At 37.2% G+C, this 20,885-nt stretch overlaps 1 protein-coding gene and 1 non-coding gene across 3 annotated transcripts in view; one reads left to right on the top strand and one right to left on the bottom strand.

The window, feature by feature from the left end:
- The window catches only part of MAN1A1 (mannosidase alpha class 1A member 1), a 195,483-nt gene that overhangs the window by 80,166 nt on the left and 94,432 nt on the right, over window positions 1-20,885 (top strand). The window lies entirely within an intron of this gene.
- LOC128586923 (U6 spliceosomal RNA) lies at window positions 3,676-3,782 on the bottom strand. Its single transcript, XR_008380380.1, has one exon. It is a non-coding gene; the product is annotated as a U6 spliceosomal RNA (small nuclear RNA).

Here is a 20,885-nt window from a genome sequence, read left to right as displayed (position 1 = left end):
TGACAGGTGTTACTTCCGCTTATGCTTTATTGGCCAGAGCATCACGTGGCCACTATAGCTCAAAGGGCTGAAGAGGGGTGGAGAACAGCAGTCATGAGTGCCGTGTCGGCCGCTGCCGTGGTTTAGACTGCACCGCTCTCCTGACTGCCAAGAGTCAGTGAAAAACGAAGAACTTCAGTAGAAGTCTGCAGACTGGAATCAATCAGGCCCTGCTAGAAAAAGCCTTTCATACTGTGACACAGGGTGGTAAGGACGGAGAGCAGTGGCCTGGGATAGGAATAAACATCTTCACTAAATTCTCAAGTAAAAACCTTCCTCTGTAGCACTTGCCTGCAAAGTGCTGCTTCTCCAACAGATACTTCCTACTCAGTAGGCTTCTCTCCTGGCTCTCCAAATTTCAAGCAGTCAGATTGACAAACAGATAATAGACTAACCTATAAAAAAGGAATGTTTGTCACCACTGCTGGGGTTGTCTGCCGTGGGGGCTAACCCCTGCTGTCTGGAAGCCACCTGCTATGAACATTGAGCACATGGTGCTTTCCCTGCCATCACTTTTCTCTTTAAGTGTTCACTAGGTCAGTCACTCCTCATTTTACGAAAGCCTAATGAAGGAGATGAGGTAATATGTTACATTTTGATTTATGTTGAATCACTTTATAATTCACAGTGTCTGTTAAAACCAATATTTCATACCCTTTTTATTGCCTGAATCATATTGATGTGGATTTTTAATACAGATTTTTGCCAGTATGTGTTTTCAACAGAAGTTATTTTTTCCAGGAATATTCTTACATATTTTTCTTTGAAATTCTGATGTCCTTTAGAAGGATTAGGTAGTTGTAGCAAGGAATTTAAAATTTAATAGAACTAACAGAAAAGGCCCCAGCATTATGATAATTGACCACGTGGTAAATGCATTCATTAAGTGAATCAGCAGATGCTTATTGAATACCTGCTTTGAGGCACTACACTTGGTGCTACAGAAACAATGAACAAAAGATACACAGTCACCAATGACAAATGTTAATTCAAATATTAATTTATCAGCAGCTCTATAAAGTAGGGGTCAGTATTGTTTCTATCCTCATTTTATGAAGGAAGAAATACAGACACAGAGTAAAGTAACTTGTTAGCCTCAGGACATGGGTAGTAGCTGAGCCAGACTGGGACAGTCTATGCCAACATATTGGTAGCAGCTAAATAGTAGGGATTATAATCATAATAGGTGGATGTCAGCTATGGTCTCACTCATGAGTCATCCATGATAATATGATAAGATGATAATTGAAGGAACAGACAGGGATGGGGTTGTCCAGGGCATGATAGACTAAGTAAAAAGAACCTTAACATTAAACAGTAGTGAGAAAAACAGAGATAGAAAAGAAGACTGAAAAGAGATGATCTCAAAAGCGGGAGGAAAGAATAGGATGTGATATCACAGAAGTGAAGAGAAAATAGCATTAATAATTTGGAGGATGAAATATTCAGTCTTCAGCGGTTGTCAAATGCTGTTGTGTTGCTAGGGCAAGTTGTATAAGGACCATCCTTAGTGTCTTTAAGACACAGCAATATGGAAGTCATGGATGACTTCACTGAGAGTACTTTGGGTAGAGTAAGAGGATAGAATCCAAACTGTTTTTATTTGAAGAGGAGAAGGTGGTCAGGAAATAAAGTTCCAGGGCTTTAGCAGGTAGGGGAAGGTGGGATTCCGAAGACAGGTGGCCTTAGGGAGGGGTCCTTCTTGCATTGCAGTATGAGAAAGTGGAGGAGAGGGTAGGAACATGTCACAACCATGGTAGAGTTGGTGGCAGAGAAGTGGCGTAATTACCTTCTGATGGCCCTTGTTAATTGTATGAAGAAGTACAAGACTGGGGCACATGCTGAGGCTGTGGGGAGGACAGGCATTTGATAGAATGGTCATTCTAGAGAGGGTTGACTAGAGAAGTAGGGTAAAGGTTCTTTTTCTATCAGTACTCAGCAGTTCAGGTAGAGACATGGAGACAATGGTTAGTTAGTTGGATTTAGTTAAGCTTTGGTAGCCAGATATCACAGAGAGAAAGAAAGACAATGGATTTTAAGGTATTGGCAAAACGTATTGAAATTACAGGCCATGAAATCCAAGATGGGTACCACATAGTAGTGAGGAAAAAGTAAGAGAGTAGTGGTTAGAGAGAAAGTAGACTGGTTCATTTCCCTGAAGAGTAGTCGAAGAATAGGAAATGACTGGAAGCTGCTCTTGACCTTAAGACTATATGGTGGAGGCCAGGCACAGTGGCTCACACCTGTAATCCCAGCACTCTAGGAGGCCAAGGCAGGTGGATTGCCTGAGCTCAGAGTTCCAGACCAGCCTGAGCAAGAGCAAGAACCCATCTCTAAAAATAGCCAGGCATTGTGGTGGGTGCCTGTAGTCCCAGCTACTCGGGAGGCTGAGACAAGAGGATTGCTCAAGCCTAAGAGTTTGAGGTTGCCGTGAGCTATATGCCACAGCACTCTACCCAGGGTGACAAAGTGACACTCTCAAAAAAAAAATAAAAAAAAAATATATATATATAGTGGGAAGTATGAATTAGAAGAGGTCTAAAATATGGGGTAGTTTTGAGTGATGTCATAGGATAACATCATGAGACTGTGGTTGAGAAGGGCTTTGCCAGAATCTGTCTGCATGACTAACTATGCACTATATTATAATCAAAAACAAAATGTAAAATTCCATGTAAAAACGGGTCTTTAGAAAAACATAAGCATCAGCTAACTTATCTTTAGATTTGTGATATAAACAATGTTTATATAAAATTCATAAATTTACATGAAAGTATATACTGAGCAAAGGTTGCTGCTTAAACAAAAAGCAGAGGAAACTATTCATGCGGAATGAAATTTAAATATATGATTGTTGGACAAACATGCATGATTCTAGAGCCTTACGAAGTTAGATGATTAGAGTTGGCAGTAGAAATGTAAACAAAATGCATATCAGCTAATTAGTTGGATTTAATGCAACTGTACACATATGCAGAGCTGTTTATTTTAAACTGTAACTCGTGGAATTTTATCCACACAGATAAATGTAGTAAATTTGGTCATGGTGATATGCGGTTTGTCTTGGATTTCCTTTAGAAATTACATGTTAACTAATGTATGAAACTATCATTTGATTTCCTGAAATATGGTTTGGTTAAAAATTTTTATGGCCTGGAAATTAGTTGCCTTCTAACATGAATCCTCTAAAAATTTTATTTGAAAAGTTTTTGTGTGTTATTTTATGACAGATTTATGGCTTATGCATTTTTAAAGTTATTTTTCTTTAAAACATTTTACAGAATAGTTATTGACAGATCTTAGGGTTAACAGGCTTAATAACTGAATCCATATCTGCTACATAACGAAATGTTTTTCCAAGGGAGATCTGATACACTGAGCACGTCATCGTTGGTTTGGATTTTGAAAGCAAACAGCTCCAGTTTTACAATTTAGCTAAAAATTCATTTACCTTGATACTAAAATAAACATAAGCCTTGAGGACAATGTTTGTTTTTAACTTAACAATTGATCTTTATTTTAATTTGAAGTATCTGATTCCTCTAAATAAAGCAGTACAAATAGAGATTCTAGGGTCTTGAAAAACAATGAAATCCAAGAGCATTAATGGAACAGGCACAAAAGAATTTTTTTTTTTTTAATCTGGAAGGCTTCACAAACTTGTGTGTCATCCTTGCTCAGGGGCCATGCTAATCTTCTCTGTATCGTTCCAATTTTAGTACAAGTACTGCCGAAGCGAGCACAGAAGAATTCTTTTTCATAGCTCTTCAAATGTTTTTGTTTTTCATGCTAGCCACTAAGTAGAAGGCTAGCGTTAGAAAGGATCAGCAGAAGAGAGTGTCACCTTGGTGTTATAAACATTATTCACATTGATGCATTTACTTGTGCAATCATAGTTCAATAAGTTTTCTTAAGTTCCTGCTATGTGATAGTCACAATTGCTGTAATTTCTAAATCACTACTAACTTCTGTGTCTCAGTTCTTAGGTCTACTTGGTATTATGATTATCCGCAGTGATTTTTTTAGTTTTCTCTCATTTCCTCTAGTCAAGTAGAAAGTAGTAATAAAATATATTATTTAGGCTTACCTGAGATTCAGATAACAACTCAAGCATTTATGTTGAGTTTCTGCTTTCTAAAGTTTTATATTTTATAAAATATTTTACATTTCTAAAGTTTTATATCTAATAGACTAATAGTACCCAGAGTTTAACCTTGAAGACTTAGTTATGCTGAACTTTCCTCTATGATCTGGTCAGGCCTTCCATTCACATGTTTGTTCTCTTGTGATTCACTCCTTTATTCAGCAAATAGATTGAGCATCTATTACATGCCAGGCTGTGTTCTAGTCACTGGGGGATTTAGCAATGAACAAATCAGACAAGGTCCCTGTTTTCATGAATCTTATATGCTAATGGGGTAAAACTTTAAACAATTCACAGGATAATTGCAGATAGTGGTGAGTGATGTGAAAAAATACAGTACAATCATACAACTGTGTGGAGGAGGAGAGGGTGGTGTGCTAGGAAGGAGCCACCACAATGATCTGGAGAAAACAACATTCTAAACAGAGGAACCTGAGAGTTTTGAGTTTATGGTTGATTTCTCTCCTCCTCTTGGGATGAGGAAGAGAAGGAGGAAGACAGCCTTCTGGTAATGATGTTGATAGTAGTAATAAGACAGTTTTTTTGAGGGTATATGGCTGTACCATGTACACAGTATCAGTACAAGGGAAATACATAATCTCCCTGTTGCAGAGACACTGAACCTCTGAGAAGCTAATTCCTTTACTGCACAGAAAGTGACAGAAACAGGATTAGCTCCTGACATCTGTGCCACAGCCCATGATCCTACCCAAGTATTATTCCCCAAACCAGTATTAAACAGGGTTACGACCACAGCTGTTCTTTCTTTTCTGTTTACTTGCTCGTCAGTTAAACATCTGATCCTCAACAAATGAGCTGGCAACTCTTTAATCAGTGAGATCTTCCACTTCTTGAACAACAAAGAATAATTAAGTTGTGAAAACTAAACAGTGATAACTCTGTATGAGTTAGTAGCAGAATTTTGCTCAGGTTATACTTTAAAACAGGGGTTCTCAAACTTTTTAAACAGGGGGCCAGTTCACTGTCCCTCAGACCTTTGGAGGGCCGGACTATAGTTAAAAAAAACAACTATGAACAAATTCCTGCGCACACTGCACATATCTTATTTTGAAGTAAAAAAACAAAATGGGAACAAATACAATGACACTGCCTCATGTGGCCCATGGGCCGTAGTTTGAGGACCCCTGCTTAAAATATTTATTCATTGCGTTTGAGTCTTTCTCAAAACAGAGATGAAGCTCCTCTTGAATTTTTCTGTGTAGTTCATGTAAGTTGCAAAAATCCTTTTTCCTTCTTCCTGATTTTATTCCTCATTCCCTCCCCCTCTTCATCAGTGGGTAAAATGCTCTTCATTGTCCAGAGAGTGCATGTGGCAAGCACATTACAACATATATAAAACACCCATGGATTCAGCTTAGTGTCAGATATAGTTCAGAATATTCATAAATTTATATCTATGTTTTACTGTGACATTGTGATAATTAAGGTATACATTTAAAGTTGGGCATGCTGAGGATGGTAATATTGAGGGCACTGAATGAGGTAAAAGTACATGATGTAGAAAAAAGAATATTATTTTCAATTTTTGAATCATCTTCTGATGAGGAAATATGAAGGGAAAAGTTAGTGCCTTGTCATTTTAAATAAAACCAAAATATTTTGGATTTATCAACAGACATAAATTGTGAAGGCTTATCAATACAATTGGTATGCTTTTATGTAATTAGAGAATTCCAAAAAGCATTTAGAAATAGCTCATAAATCTCCCCTCTGTTGACACCACTTTAATGAATTTCTCCAGACTATGAATAAAAATTTGGAATCCAGTTGCCTATTTACTCTTTATTTTTTTTTTTTTGCTCATATTTACAGTCATAGATCATAAAAGTAACTGAAAAAAAAAATTTACATCTTTGAAGATTTGCAGTGAATCATTTTATGTTTCCCCTTAATTGTGTTAATTTTTCTCAAATGAAAATACCCAAAACCAGTGCTCTTAAGGTTAAACTAAGATTAGATCCACTGACCTGGCATCTACCAGGAATTTTCTGTAAGGGTGCCATCTATTATGAAGTCTTAGGAGGCCGCCTGAAATAGTGGAGTTTACTTAGCACTCAGGGAAGGGACGGTTCCCACACCGCCCAGTGTGTTCACTCCCATTTCACCACTGCCTGGGTGTTGTACTTCCCGCTACTTACAGTTCTCCGGTCAGTGCTTTCCTCCATGTCCAGAAAAATGCAGAATCACCATTTACCCAATTTATAAATAGTCACAGTAAAATAGCAATACTTAGACTCCTGTCCTCAATGACTTATTACTATCCAGTTTGGTGAGAGTAGGGCAAAAATCTATTCTCAGACATTGCTGATGGAAATGCAATTTGGCACAGTTGTTCTGGAAAAATGATTAAGTGCTGTGTATATCAGAAGATCCTTAATAAAGGTATTTATTTAGTTCAAATTATTCTGCATTGGGGAACCTATCCAAAGGAAATAATCCAAAATGTAATCATATTATGCCTAAAGCAGTTAATGAAAATATTTTATGTATTTAATATATGAGAAGACACATCTTAATTCAACAGAAAGAGAATGGTAGAACAAATTAATGGAATGTTGTCACAGAATATTGTGTAGCTGTTAAAATTTATACTTGTTTATTTATTTAATGACAGACAAGTACGGATATAATAATCAAGCAGTATATAAAACTATGTACAATATGATTTTAGCATAGACAATATAGGGGAAAATGCATAGGGAGTTATTCCTAAATATAAACAATATTTGCTTCTAGTTGATATGTCAGCTTGGCTCTCACCTGTTTGTTTTTCTGTACTCATCAGAATTTCTATATGAGTTTATAATATTCTTACGATGAAAATAATATCAAAGAAAAATTACAACAGACCTGAAAAAAATCGTAACTAACCTTTTGCCCCTAGTCTTACTTAAAGTCGGGTTGTTCTAGAGTCTCTTAAGATTTAAATTTTTTAAACTTTCTTAGTAGAATCCAGCCTATAAAATTTGAAATTCACCTTTTCCCCTTTTCTGGCATCTGTTTCATAAAGAAAATGACTTAATGATAATTGGATTTCCTTCTTTATAGTCACCGTATAGATTTCCATTTCAGAAGGTTGTTTATTTACACCGTCTATTAGCTGTTAATATTACCCTCGGTGCACGTGGAAATGGAGGTGACACAAAGCTTAAGTAAACAGACTGGTCATAAATTTTTGCACAGTCTCAGATACAACTGCTCGGTCTTTGCATTATCAAAAGCAGTTTAGGAAGCGAAAGACTGCTCATAATAACAAGATTCCTGGGTTACAGGACACACTCTCAAACATTTCAACCAAAAGGTGACACAAAATAGTATATAGAGGATTTATATTCTAAAAAGAAAATAACATTGGAGAGACCTTTGTAATCTCTTTACATTTTCCTTATTAATCATTTAAAAGTCAGAAGAGTAGAATTATTTGTGATAAGTGTATAGGCTCTTTTATTATAATAATTGTCCCAGATAAGCATATGAGAATTAAGGTTTCTGTGTCATTATTAATATAGAGGGAAATTTGGGTGTCCTGAGCACCTAGTACGATCAGTGATTTCTGTCTTTCCCACAGGATCTAATTGAAAGGAGGTGTTAGGGAAGACATAGCAAAGAGCCCTTTTCCTGTTGTTGCAAGCAGTAAATGGCCCTTAAGATACTTCAAAAAGAAAGCATGCTGCTTGAGGAAGAAGAGAGTAAGAGAAAAGCTGTTCAGTAATGAGCCAGGGAGAAAGGAAAACCTGGTCTGAGAGATAAAAGAGGTAGGTGACTATGAAAGGGAAAGGCGACAGTCCGCAGAAACTCACAAGGCTTCACACGGCAAAAACTAGATTCACTTTACCCAAGGTAATTAGAAAATGTATTTTTAATATTGGTAATTCTTACTTTATTAAAATCCAAAGCAAATGTGACTGGAAGACTAGTCATGATATGAATTGATAGAGCGTGGTTATGGCTACACAGACATTGATCTGTCCCATGTTCTGGGGAATCTATAGATGTGATAAAAAGCTGGTAATGTCTCCTTTCACTTCACTTCCTCCTCACCCTAAGACCATGCCTCTCCTTCCAGTTATGGGATATCAGCTGCTTGTCTGAGAACCTGTAATTGAAGTAGACTTTTATATAATGATCTGAGGCTCTCGCTACTTGTAATTGTATTTCTAAAGGAGATTGCCAAATGTTTAGCCTATCAGTAAGACCATTTGTAAATGGGGCCTGGTCACTGTCTTGGAGATATTCACCTAATGAACTGAAGAATTAGTTCTTACAGAGAGGAAAGAGTATAGCCCTTAGAATCTGGAATCCTGGTTTCTCAGACTCTGTTTGGTTATGGACTTCCTCTATTATGTCGAGCAAAGCCTTATGTCACATTATGATTTGTTTCATTGTTTTAAGTAACAGAATATGAAATAAATGTCTTTTAAGTATCCCTTTAAATCCAATTTTCTGGAACCACAATATACTGATTTTCAAGTTCACAGAATATTATAAATTAGGGAGGGGTATGGTAGGAGAAATTTCCTTCCTGTTACTGAAAATTTCTTAATCTATTTTTGGTTCTAAACACAGTGTCTCCTGGTCAAATGTAGAATTGTACTTCTTGCTGTATAATGCTTCGGTAATCTAGATGTGTAAATATTTGGGAATAAAAAGAATTAGAAAAGTTAGGCAACTTTTTCCTCTGGAAAAATCTTCTGTTCATGGAAGAGGAAGTTTGGTTGATAGTGGAAGGGAGATGGTAAAATAATAGAGAAAGAAGCACTTCAAGGAAAACAGTAAACTGCAATAGACACAGAAGCAACTGGGGATACGCACAGACTCTTCACTTGGGAAATAGCCACAGTCTTGATGCATTTCTTACCCCAAATTTGCATACAGTTTGCAATTCCATTTCAATGACCAACTCAATGGGAATTTCGGCAGCTATGGTGAGAATGAGAAGCAAAGATTTTACATCCATAAAAACTGACTTTCAGGTCTAAAGGACACGCACAAGCAAGAATTTAGTGAATATTGTTTCGAAAAGCCTTTCCTGACCAATCAGAGAACAAGCTTCAGGCAACCAAAAGACCGTATATCGTTATGACGTCTAAAGCAAGCAGAGCTATAGAGGCAGAAAGTGGGTTAGCGGCTGCATGGGACTGGAGGGTTGGGAGGAAATGTGGAATGACTGCTAATGGACATAGTGCTCCTTTGGGGGATGATAATAATGTTCTAAATTGATCGTGGTCGATCAGTTTAGTGTGGATGTACAAAAACCACTGAAGTGGTTACTTTAAATGGACGAAGTGTTAAAATATCATAGTTCTGAATTACAACTGGAAATATTAGTGTGAGCACATGAGATATTTTATCTTAAAAACATAAATATGCATATGTGTTTGTGTGTGTCCCTTGAAAAGGCCTAGAAACAACGATGAAATCAGTTGCTATGAGCCTCCCAGATTATGGCTGTGAGTTAATATTTTCCACTAACCAAGACTTCTGGAAGAAATGACTAAAATTGGAAATGTTTATGATTAATCTGATACACCTCATCAAACCAGGTAACAAGGAAGCTGACAAAGACTCAGGCTAGAATAGTGTCAAAGGACAAAGGCTTCCACTGGCCAAAAATGAGAATTTTGAGTTTTAGTAAAAAATAAGAAATGTAACAGATTAAAATCCATTAAGTATGTTTAAATTGACAAGTTCAGGCCAGGCTCAGTGGTGTGTGCCCTATAGTCCCAGCTACTCAGGAAGCTGAGGTGAGAGCATCACTTGAGCCCAGGAATATACCAGCCTGGGCAACATAGCAAGACTCCATCCTTCTCTAATAAAAGATAAAAATAAATTTAAAAAGACTTTAATTAGGCTCAGTGCCCGTAGTACAGTGGTTACAGCACCAGCCACATACACTGAGGGTGGTGGGTTTGAACCCAGCCTGGGTCAGCTTAACAACTGCAACAAAAAAAATAGCCAGGCATTGTGGTGGGCACCTGTAGTCCCGGCTACTTGGGAGGCTGAGACAAGAGAATTGCTCAAGCCCAAGAGTTTCAGGTTGCTGTGAGCCGTGATGCCACAGCACTCTACCAAAGGATGACATAGTGAGACCCTGTCTCAAAAAAAAAAAATGCTTTAATTAATAAATTTATTATGATATTAAAAACAAAAATAATTGATCACCTTCAAAGAAAGACATAGAAGTAATTTATTACCATGAAAACCAGTAAATAAAGGCAGTGAAGTCAGGCACATGTCTTGGCTCTCCTGTGTGAACTGTATCACTGGTAACCAAATAGTAGATAAGCAAAATGTCTCTTAAAATTATTGTGTCTCTTAAAATTTATATTATCATATATATGAATAGGAAATGGTAAAAGTAGAAATCACCCATTTTTACAACCCTTGTGTATTACTGAGTCTAGGTCCTGATTATCAGCTAACTGCTAACTTCTCAAAAAGAAGGGCAAACCACACACGTGGCTCTTGATAAAATATCACCTATTGTCTTGCCAAAGGGATAAAAGTCTCTGAATCCAGCTTCCAGTATGACAGAAACACAGTGAGAAGAATGTGTTGGACTGGACTTCACCACAGATACACAATCAGGAAAACACAGAACGTGTTTCCTACAGTTCAAATGACCAAGTTTATCCATGTAAATTGTAAGACAAAGAAAAGGAAAACCAGGGAGCCTATGGTTTAGAGAAAGAAGCTTAAAAGTCACACTTCTTTTTAAGTGATCATGGCTACCTATAGTGTCTAATGATGCAGAATTGGTTGATAAAATATAAAGGAATATAAGCCAGTAAATGCTAGGATGCGGTCACTTTTGGAAAGAGGGAAAAAGCAGGCTTCAAGGGTGACTGGCAAAGTCCTATTTCTTGATTTTGATAGTGGTTACTATGGCATGTGTCTTATGATAGTACATTAGGCTATATGTTTGTGTGTGTGTGCTGGGGCGGAAGGGTTTGGGTCTATGCGTCGTTAAAATCTAAATATATTTTAAAATAAATTAATGATTTTTTAAAGATTATCTAGAAGGATAGTCAACCTTAGTGGGATCTATTTTAGCTCTTGGGATCTATTTTGGATCACTCTTTTTCTCTAAAAGAATATTTAATGTATTGAGTTAGCTTGATATGTATAAACTGTAATTATATTTCAACATAAAGCAAGCATAATTCAAATAGAGTGTGTATATAAATATCCTCTATGTCTTAAAAATGCTGCTGTAAACATCCGTGTGCAGGTTTTTGTGTGGACATAAATTTTCAACTCCTTTGTATAAATACCAAAGAATGCTATTGTTGAATTCTATGAAACTGCCAAGCAGTCTTCCAGGTGTCTATAGCATTTTGCATCCCACTAGAGACAGACGGGAATTCCCACTGCTCCACATCCTCCCCAGTATTTGGTATTGTCAGCGTTCTGGATTATGACCATTCTGATACCTCATTGGTGTTTGTTTTTGCATTTCCCTGGTGATGTTGGCTGTGAAGCATCTTTGATGCGCCATGGGTATATCTTCGTTAGGGAGGTATCTGATAAGGCCTTTGCTCCATTTTTTTAATCAGGATGGTTGTTTTTAAGTGCTCTTGGTATATTTTGGTTAATGGTTCTTTGTCAGATATGTTTTGCAGCTATTTCCTCCCAGGCTGTGACTTGTCTTCTCACTCTTTTTGGGTGTGTCTTTCACAAAGCAGCAGTTTTTAATTTTAATGAAGTTCGGCTTACCAATACATTCTTTTCATAGATTGTGCCACCACCTAAAAAGTCCTCACCAGGACCACGATCATCTAGGTTTTTTTCCAATGTTGTTTTCTAGGAATTTTACATTTCAATCTGTGATCCATTTTGAGTTCATTTTTGTGAAGGGTGTACGGTCTGGGTCTAGACTCATTTTGTTGCAGATATCTGGTTTTTTCAGTATGATTTGTTAAAAAGACTAGTTGACTATATATCATCTAGGTCACTTTCTGATTTCTTTGTTCGTCATACCTTTTACCAACATCACACTTTCTTGCTTACTGTATCTTTCAGTCTTCCAACCTTGTTCTGCTTCTTTAATACTGAGTTGGCTATTCTGAGTCTTTTTCGTCTCCATATAGACTGGAGTTTCGTTTGTTTATTTCAGAGACAGGGTCTCACTCTGTCACCCAACCTGGAGTATAGTGACTCAGAGTTCCCTTCAACGTTGAACTCTTGCCACAGCCTCCTAAGTAGCTGGGGCTGTAGGTGTGTGCCGCCACATCCAGTTAATTTTTAAATTATTTGTAGAGATGGGGGTTTCAAACTCCTGGCCTCACATGATCCTTTTACCTCACCCTCCCAAATTGCTAGAATCACAGACATATTTGGAACCTGTGCCCAGATTCATATACAATTTAGAATCAATTTGTCAAAATCCACAAAATAACTTGCTACTATTTTTTTGATTGAGAGTGCATTGAATTCAAAAATCAAGTTGGGAAGAACTTACATCTGAGTCTTACCATCCATAAATAATGGAATATCTCTCCATTTGTTCTGCTGTTCTTTGTTTTATCTCATAATAGTATTTTTTTTTGACAAATAACTTGATAAAATTTTATTGTATTATTTTTGTATTTATTTATTTTTTATCATCAAGGAATTTTTTTTATTGTTAAATCATAGCTGTGTACATTAGTGCAATCAAGCGGTACAACGTGCTGGTTTCATATACAATCTGAAATATTCTCATCAAACTGTTCAACGTAGCCTTCATGGCATTTTCTTAGTTATTGTATGTAGACATTTGTATTCTGCCTTTAGTAAGTTTCGCCTGTACCCATTCTAAGATGCACCATAGGTGTGGCCCCTCCCATTACCCTCCCACCACCCTAACCTACCCCCTCCTTTCCCCTTCCTTGGCCCTTTCCCCATAGTCTTGTGCTATAGTTGGGTTATAGCCTTCATGTGAAAGCTATAATTTAGCTTCATAGTAGGGCTGAGTACATTGGATACTTTTTCTTCCATTCCTGAGATACTTTGCTAAGAAGAATATTTTCCAGCTCCATCCATGTAAACATGAAAGAGGTAAAGCCCCCATCTTTCTTGAAGGCTGCATAATATTCCATGGTATACATGTACCACAATTTGCTAGTTCATTCGTGGGTCGATGGGCACTTGGGCTTCATCCATGACTTAGCAATTATGAATTGGGCTGCAATAAACATTCTGGTACAGGTATCTTTGTTATATTGTGATTTTTGGTCTTCTGGGTATAAACCTAGTAAAGGAATTATAGGATCAAATGGCATGTCTATTTTTAGGTCTCTAAGTATTCTCCAAACATCCTTCCAGAAGGAACGTATTAGTGTACATTCCCACCAGCAGTGTAGAAGTGTGCCCTTTTCTCACATCCACACCAACATCTCTGGTTTTGGGATTTTGTTATGTGGGCTACTCTTACTGGGGTTAGGTGACATCTCAAAGTAGTTTTGATTTGCATTTCTCTGATGATTAAGAATGATGAGCTTTTTTTTCATGTGTGTGTAGATCGTGCATCTGTCTTCTTTAGAGAAGTTTCTCTTCAAGTCCCTTGCCCACCCTGAGATCAGATCACGTGTTCTTTTCTTACTAATACTTTTGAGTTCTGTGTGGATTCTGGTTATTAGACCTTTATCGGAGGTATAACCTGCAAATATTTTCTCCCATTCTGAGGGCTGTCTGCTTGCTTTACTCACTATGTTCTTGGCTGTGCAGAAGCTTTTTAGTTTGATCAGGTCCCAGTAGTGTATTTTTGATACTGCTTCAATTGCCTGGGGAGTCCTCCTCATAAAATATTCACCCAGGCCGATTCCTTCAAGAGTTTTCCCTGCACTTTCTTCAAGTATTTTTATGTTTTCATGTCTTAAGTTTAAATGTTTTATCCAGTGAGAGTCTGTCTTAGTTAATGGTGAAAGGTGTGGGTCCAGTTTCAGTCTTCTACAGGTTGCCAGCCAGTTCACCCAGCACCATTTGTTAAATAGGGAATCTTTTCCCCACTGGATGTTTTTAATTGGCTTGTCAAAGATCAAATAACGGTAAGTAGCTGGATTCATCTTTTGGTTCTCTATTCTGTTCCAGAGATCTACTTCTCTGTTTTTGTGCCAATACCATGCTGTTTTGATCACTATCGATCAACATTGTTAAAATGTCTATACTACCCAAAGCAATATATAATTTTAATGCAATTCCTATTAAAGCTCCATTGTCATATTTTAAAGATCTTGAAAAAAATAATACTTCGTTTTATATGGAATCAGAAAAAAACCTCGAATAGACAAAACATTACTCAGCAATAAAAACACAGCAGGAGGAATCACGCTACCCGACCTGAGACTGTATCTCATAATAGTTTTATAATTTTCCTCATATAGATCTTGCACATATTTTGATAGATTTATATCTAAGTATTTCATCTTTGAAGATGTTAATGTAAATGGTATTGTACTTTTAATTTGAAATTCCACTTATTTATTGCTGGTATCTAGAAAAGCAGTTGATTTTTGTATATTAACTTTGTATCCCACAACCTGGCTACAATCATTTGTTATTTTCAGGAGGGTTCTTTCGTTGATGCTATTAAGATTTTTTACATAGATAATAATGTCATCAATAAACAAAGATAGTTCTATTTTTATTCCCTTTCCAGTCAGTATACTTTTTTTTTTTTTCTCATTGCTTTAGCTAGGACTCCAGTGCAGTATTAAAAAGAAGTGATGAGAATGAACATCCTTGCTTTGTTCCTGATCTTAGGGGCAAATCTTTTGGTTTCTCATTGTATTGCTGATAAGGTTTTTCAAATGTAAATGTCCATTCTATCTTTCAGATATAAAAGGCTCAACCAGCACAAAATCAATATGTTGATATTCCCCTCCTTGAAGATTCTGATCAATCATGATAGATAAAGTTTACCAAGCATAAAAAGAATTTAGAAAGATCTTAGGAAGTTTTTTTAAATGTTTATTTAAATTTTCCAAGTTTACTGAGGGATCCTAGACGTTGAAATATTTACATGTATCTACTAGTTTACATTTCCTTCCTCTGGATTTTTAAATTGAGAACTTTAATGAAAAGAAGCCCAAAATGTATTTCAAGAAAGTTGTACGTGAATTGTCTCCACATTTGATAAAAAGCATACCTCTTTTTACAGATGTTTCTCAATTCCATTATTCTAAATCTATAGTATTAGCATAGCTCTGACTATTGAAAAAATAATCTGCTTTTTTTTTTAGTGTTTTTAACCTTGTGTGACCAGTCCTGTGCTAAAACAATACTTTTTTATTTATGTACTATCACAAATAGATAAAATAGCTACTTTGTATATAGATGTCCCTTTAAAACTGGATACTATTGTATGCTGATTCGCAATATAGTTTGTATTATTGTTGCAGGAAAAGTGCAAATTAAAACTGACAGACACTTGGACTAACCATATAGAGGAAGGAACCTTAACCTCTAATTGCTGGGGAGAATTCAAGTGCCTCAAGGGTAAAATGCTGAGTTCCAGGGAACAGTTCTTTCTAAACTTTCTTATACTTTTTTCTTCAGCTCAGTATCAGCTGCATAGTTACAGTTACAACAAAGAGTTAATGATTATGTTTTTTCAGGCAATCACTGTGCTGTTATTTGTTACATAGTTTGTTTTTTTTTTTTTTAAGATTATTTTAGTTCAGTATAAAGTTTGTTCTTACTTTTGGAGGAAGAGTTCTGCAGCTGCCTGCTGCTTTCCCAGGATCATTAAAAAGTACAAGATTTACTTCTCCTTTCTCATTCCCCTCTTTGAGACCCCACCGATCAGGGATGGGGGGTCTCGTCTCATTTATTGTCAGTATCCATGGCTACTTGATAATATCATTGAGTCAGGAACATTTTGCTTGCATTCATTTTTATCATAGTTGTGGAGACTATATCTTTGAGAAATTGAACAAAGATAGGTACTAAGCAAGGCAGAAGCAAACATCCTTCAATTATGAAAAGGAAACTTATAATCATAGTTTTAAATCTTCTTAGTTTAAAAAACCATTTACCGAATAAACAATCTGGGTTAAACCCATCCCACAATTTAAAGGTACATGAGCTATTTTAGTTATCTTTTTAGTTATATCTTCAATTACTTGTCCGTCATCAATCTGTAAACAATAGTTAAATTGAATTTTTCACACATTTTTCTTTTAGCTGCTAGAAGGTAGTCTCAGGCCAATTGGTTTTGATAAATAAGTTTCTTCTTTGGGGTTTTTCATGGGCTGGTAGGGTTAAGGCTTTGCTGGTCTTATTTGTTATTTTTAATACCGTTTGTGGTTGGATAATTCGATTCTATATTATATATATATACATATATATATGTATATTGGGGTTCTGTATCCCTGTGACCCATTGTAAGGTCAGGAGGCTGGACCATAATGTTGAATTATTTGCTGGGGAGGCCATTTATTGTTACTCCAATATCCTATTACCGTAACAAGCTTTTGTCTTGTCAGTCTAGAAGCATAAACTGCAAGACCTAACAGTTCTCTAGTCTCTAGGGGCAGTAGGAAGAAGGAAATTTTGATATACTTATTACACAACTTCTGTACCATCTATCAGGAAGCTTAATGTAAGCAGGTGTTGGGCGGCGCCTGTGGCTTAAGGAGTAGGGCGCTGGTCCCATATGCGACAGGTGGTGGGTTCAAACCCAGCCCTGGCCAAAAACCACAAAAAAAAAAAAAAAAAAAATGTAAGCAGGTGTCTGCAGATCCAGTAGAGACCTGGTGGAGTTGCCCAGTTAGTGCTGATCCCCAGAAAGTCCTGGGCAGCTTTGAGCTTTGGGAATTTATTCAGGGGCTTTAGTTCAGTTATGTCCTTACTCAACCAGGTAGTTCCATTGGTGTTTTCATTATACATTTTTAGGCCTAGACGTGACAGCTTCCCTACTGGGATGATGAAGTTGTTTCTTTCTCTGGCTAAACAGCATTGACCTATGTCCACCATTTTTGGGCACCATTTCAGTGTCCAAAAGCTTACTCCACTGAATGCTTATAGTGAGTACATTAGGACCAGGGTCAGAGGAAGCGACTTCTCTGGCTTCCCAGGGCCATTTGCTGCTCATCATTGTCCCACCACAAAGCAAGATGTTATATTTAAGGGTTGAGCAATGTTTCCTGCCAGGTGGAGGAATAAGTTTTTAGTTTTAGGAGGAAGGTCTGGAGCAGGTTATTGTAATTCATCATAGAAAGCCTGGTACATAGGCTTTGGGGGGTTTTTTATTTGTTTTTTGAGACAGAATCTCACTATGTCATTCTTGGTAGAGTACTGTGGCATCACAGCTCACAGCAACTTTTAATTGTTACTCCCATGACAGGGTCTCTTCCGTGTACATCTATTCTTAACATAAGTCTTTCACGGTTTGCCTATCTAGGGTCAAAATTGGGTTTCAAAGGGTTGGTTATGTTTAGTATTGGTGGATTACAATTTCCTTACTAACAATTAGGGGAAGGAGGCTGACCATTTAATGAAGTAACAATTTCCAGGGGTACAAGATGCAGGAGCTTTTCCTTTTACTAAATGTACTGGATTACGGTCATTGGGATTAATCTATGTGGCCTAAATTATACAAGGCCAGTATGTACATCCTGCACAGGGGCCTAATCTGTGGCATATATGCTTATCACTTTTAGCGTATTGTCTTTCCCAAGATGGATTCGGGCATGCACCCTCAAATGTTAACGTTATTAAAAATTGGGCATGCATCAAAGGTTAGTGTTATTTGCTTGGGTATTCCTTCTGTTGTAACTCAGGTTATTGTCTTTGTAGGGATATCAGTATATCAGGTGGCAAATTTAGTCTGCTCTGGGAGTTCAGAAGGATCGAAGGAAGCAGCAGGTCTGCTGGGGGTCTCACATATCTAGTATTGGGTGTTATTACGTATGCAGGTTCCTTCAGGCTTTCCTGTAATTCATAACAATAGTAAACCAATAGCACGGTTTTGACAGTTTTTCTAGTTTGTGTTACCTCTTGGATGCATTTTTCAGAACCTTCACCATGTCTTACACCTAAGATTAAAGAAGAAAGGTGAAAAGGTCTTAAGCAAAGAATCAGTCCCATGTCACTCCTGCTCATCCTCAAGCTTCTGCCGTGCATAGACCTGTGAGCTCCTGGTACATGACTGGGGCAGGGCTGTAGCCTTTTTCCTCAGGGGTAAGGCGGTGGGGATGCTCTGCGAGTCATTTGACCATCCCCTCATCACAAGCTGGTTTCACCTGTGAATGATGTATCCAGGCAGGAATGCCAGCCATCTGCACTACTGTAGTTGTAGACAGGATCCCTAAGTAGGGGTCTTTCCACTGGGATTTCAGCAGGCTCAGGCTCCAATCTTTAATCCACATTCAGTTACCTGGAGGGGAGGGTTGGACTGGGGAAGATAAACTAACAGGACATCTGTCACTCACCCATTCTGAAATCGGTTTCATTATTTTTCCCAGTGACACTAGTTGGTTAGTAAGTTCTGTTTCTCCCAGTTCTCTCTGGGTCCCTAGTAAATTCTTAAAATGGGAGGGGGCCTGTGATATCGTATTTTATAGGGTGTTCTTTTTAATAAGAGTTCTTTTGATAAGGGTACATCCGATTTTAAACAATGCTAATGGTAAAGCCTGAGTTCACTGAAGTTTAGACTCCGGGCCTCTTTTCCTTATACTAGCCTTTAATTCCTAATCATTCTTTCAACTTTCCCAGAAGTCTGGCCTGTGGGCAGCATGCAGTTTCCAGTCAGTTCCCAACATGGTAGCAGTGATTTGTTAAGATTATGTCCAGTTACTGTAAGAGCCAGACAGAGCAAAGCCAATTAAGAAAGAAAAGCAACTGCTGTTTCAAAAAGTAAAGAGGACTCTTTTTTTTTTTTTTCTTTAGTTCCAAATGAGTAACTGACCTTGGGTCTTCTGCTGAGTGCTGGTACCTTACCTTACAGCCATTCGTAACATAGCAACCACAGCGTTTAGCAGGCAAAAAGATAGAAAAACAGTTTAACAAACTTTGTATTAATTTGATAATGGTAAATTGACCCTGTGAGTTCTGATTTTTGATGCATTTTTTTCATTACTTTAAATACGTGTACAGGAACAGACATCTAAGAGGCTTTAAATGTAAGTCTTATAAACCGAGAACAGACAACTTTATTGTTTTAATTGGAGATTTCTTTTTTGTTATAACTAACTTAATCACATACAAAATTCTTTTTAAATTCTTCTTTAGAAACCTTCACGACTTATACACACAATCTTTCAACATTTTAAAATTCCTTCTTTTTGTCTTAAATCTTTTTTCTTAAAACCACCAGTTACTTTAAGACAAAAAGTTTTCATACAGGATTCTTTTTTATACAAAATTATTCTCTTTTATTCTTCCTTATCAAAAGTACATCTTCATACCAATATCTTTCTGCATGTCTTTTTTTTTTTTATTTATTTACTGGTTCCTTTTATTTTAACTTTAAACTCAGAAAAAAGGAAAAAGAGGGTTGTATACAAAATCGCAGTCAAGTTTCTCTAAAAGTCTGCAATGTTAAAGGAGTTAGTTATTTAACTAACTGTCCAAACAGGGGGGTAGGGCAATTAAACTTGATCTCCCAAAGACAGAGAAGTTGTAGAATACACAGGGAGTTGTATTTTACTTTCTACTTTAGAGATGGAGCCACAAAGCAGGTCCATTGTCAGAGCCTCTGTAAAGAGGGAGGCTATACTTAAGGATGATTTCTCTAAGTAGAAAACATGTGACTTCTTTGGCTTTTTCACATAGAGAAGGAAAAGCTTTGACCCATCCTAAGTCAGTACATGCAAATACCAGCAGTAAAGGCATTTCAGTAAAGTCCAGATTAAAAAAAAAAAAAAAAAAGGTGTAGTTCTTACATGTCGTATGCCTGGTGGCAAACTAGGGCCTTATTTGGCATTAAATTGGCTACAAGTGACACATCTTTGACTTACTGTTTTTGCCAGGCATGTCAGATATTTTATATAGAAATACTTATAGTTGCTCCAGAGTGGAGTGACCTAGATGGGTGGCCTCATGCACAGCTTGCACCACGGTAGTTCCCAATAATTCTGGCACAACTGTTCTTCCATCTGGTAAGTGCGTCCAACCATCATCCATGGCTTATGTTTGCTGTTGTGCTCACCACTCTGTTTTTTACTGTACTGGTGTTACATTTGGGACTCAGATACAAATACACCTTGGCTTGCCGCTACCTGGTGTGCTTCAGCCTCAGCTTCAGTATTTCCTAAAATAATATGTCCTTGCCCCTTTTGGTGCCCTTTGCAATGCATTACTGTCACCTTGCTAGGTTTGCACACAGCTTCCAATAAGTTTAATATCTCCTAGTGATATTTAATGTTTTCCAGCTTGAGTGTAATGGTCCCTTTTCTCTATACCGTGCACTGTGTACATGCAGGGTTAAAAGGGCCTACTTTGTATCAGTATAAATGTTGACTGTCTTATTTTTACTTAATTCCAGAGCCCTGGTCTGTGCAATAATTTCTGCCTTTTGGGCAGATGTCCCGGGGGTGTCCTTGAGCATCTGTTACTTCCCTGTCTGTAACCACTGCATGTCCTGCCTTTTGATGACCAAAGGCATCTATAAAACTGCTACCATCCACAAATGAAGTCCAATCAGGTTTTGTCTTCAAGTTAGTTTATCTGCTTCTTGTACAAGTAGAGCTTTTGCTGC

The sequence above is a fragment of the Nycticebus coucang genome, chromosome 5 (assembly GCF_027406575.1).
Source record: "Nycticebus coucang isolate mNycCou1 chromosome 5, mNycCou1.pri, whole genome shotgun sequence".
In the NCBI taxonomy this organism is placed as follows: domain Eukaryota; kingdom Metazoa; phylum Chordata; class Mammalia; order Primates; family Lorisidae; genus Nycticebus; species Nycticebus coucang.
Note: the sequence above shows the minus strand (reverse complement) of the source record. Positions and strands in the feature narration are given on the sequence as shown.